Here is a 2,482-nt window from a genome sequence, read left to right as displayed (position 1 = left end):
GGGAGAGGAGATAAAGAGAAAAATGAGTGAGAGATAAGGGAGAGAGAGAGGGGGAAAGGAAGGGGGAGAGAGAGGGAGAGGGGAGAGAAATAGGGGAAAAGAAGAGAGAGAATGGGAGAGAGAATAGAGAGAGGAAAGAGTAAAGGAGAGGACAAAGAGGAGGAGGAGAAAGAGGAAAATGAGAGAGAAGACGGAGAGAAGGGAAAAATAGAGATAGGAGGAGAGAGAGAGAGAAGAAGAGAAAGAAGGGAGGGAGAGAGAAAGAGAGAAATAGAGAGAGAGAGAGAGAGAGAGAGAAAGAGTATGTAATTTGGTTTTGAAATTAGGTTTTGATTTTAATTTGGTTTTGGTTTTGTTTAACCGGTTTTTTTAAATTTGGTTTTGGTTAACCAATTCTAAAAAATATGGATATAGTTTTTAAAATTGTTTTATTAAACTGGTTAACCAAAATGTGGTTATGGTTTTTTAACCAGTTAACCACATTTTGGTTTTTTTATGAACACCCCTACTTAGTAGTAGATTGGTGTCAATGGGTATCAAGTTGACCATTAAGGTTCTCAAATCACCGAATCCATTAAACCCGATTACTCAAGTTTACCCAATTCTCTTAGCCTATGCCAAGAGTAAAGAAAACTACTCGATAATCAAAGAGAATATTTCATCAAACACATAGTATGCACTAATATAAGACATATTCAAATTGTAAATCAATTGGAAATTACAAGTACCCACTAACAATTATCAATGAAAGACAACTCAAACAACACTATTAACCATGGAGAACATCAATGCATCAATAGAAATTCAAGATCCATAACTTCATGAAAATGGGTAGAAACTAGAACAATAAGAGAATTCAAATTCAACAATAGATCCAACAAAAGTAAAACCAGAGAATTCAAATTAAGTAATCCAAATTCAAATTAACAAGATCCAATTCAACAAGGGAAGATCAAATCAAACTAGATCCGGAGGGAGGAAGGGTTTCTCTCTCTAGAATACCAAAACCCTCAAACTATGTGCTAAGTGTGTAATGAATGATCTCCCCCTTTCCCCTACAATTCCTGGGTCTTTTCCATGCAGAATTAGCTTGGAATTGGGCCTCTAGCTCTCCAGAAATCGCCAGTCACGATTTCATTAAAGAGGTCACGTGCTGAGCGTCACGCGTACGCGTCCCTTGCATTTTGCGATCCACGCGTACGCGCAAGGTGCGCGTGTGCGTCTATAGAGTTCTTGCTCAGCCACGCGTATGCGTCACTTTGTTCGCGCGCCAATCCCAGCAGTTTGAATCCACACGTGTGCGTCGACGTCAATACTTCAAAACTTCATTTTCCATGTCTCCTTCCACTTTTGCATGCTTTTCTTCCATTTTCTAAGCCATTTCTACCTTATAAAATCTGAAATCACTCAACAAACACATCACGGCATCGAATGGCAATAGAAGAGAATCAAAGTATGGCAATTTTAGGATCAAATAAACACCATATGTAGATCCCTTTTATTACTACGATACCTTTCCATCATCCTTCTTAACAAGTATATAGCTTCAGTGGTGGATCTATCTGGCATAAAACCAAATTAGTTCTCTGTTACTTGTGTCTCTTGTCTCAACATCTGTTCTATCACTCTTTTTCATAACTTCATGGTATGGCTCATGAGCTTGATCCCTCTATAGTTTTTGCAACTTTGTGTATCCCGCTTATTATTGTAGATAGGTACCAAGGGTCTCTTGTCTCAACATCTGTTCTATCACTTTGTTCTTACTTCACTTACAACCACTTTTGTCTCTTTCTTAGCTGCCTTATATTTTTTCCAATTATCTGTATTATGGCACAAAGATCACTCTTTAAAGCACTCCCTTTTTGCCTTTATCTTTTCTTGTACACTCGCATTCCACCACCAGGACTCCTTGTCTCTTGGTCCTATCCCTCTAGATTCACCAAAACTTTCTTTTACTGTTCTTCTAATAACTCCTGCCATTCTCCCTCCATCTCCTCCGCGCTTCCATCCCCTTCACACTTTGCCTCTTCTCCTACCCGTCTTAGGAACTTCTTTGTTCCTCACCTTTCATTCGTCATCACCTCTCCCGTAATAATTTTACAATTAATACAAATTTTCAATTGACACTTCTCAATAAGAAGAAGTCGATTTGAGAGCTTGTCATGCCACTCTTATAGGTTATAAGATGTTTGTCTCTCTTTTTAAAACATGTATTTGCGATGAGAAGGTCAAAGGTTGAGAAAAAGTCCAAAATAGTTTTATCCTCGGTATTGACCACTTCGAAACCATGGCCTCCGTGAATACTTCCATACCTAGTCACTTCTCTTCCAACATGACCATTAAATCTCCTCCTAAGAAAATCTTATCTCCCAAAGGTATGTCTTGGACTAAACTCTCTAGATACTCCGAAAACCTTATCTTGTGTTGCTCGTCCGAACCCACTTGTAATGCAAAGGCATTAATCACATGAAAAATACCTCCT

Source organism: Arachis stenosperma, chromosome 1 (assembly GCF_014773155.1).
Source record: "Arachis stenosperma cultivar V10309 chromosome 1, arast.V10309.gnm1.PFL2, whole genome shotgun sequence".
Taxonomy (NCBI): domain Eukaryota; kingdom Viridiplantae; phylum Streptophyta; class Magnoliopsida; order Fabales; family Fabaceae; genus Arachis; species Arachis stenosperma.
This window is presented reverse-complemented; position numbering follows the sequence as displayed.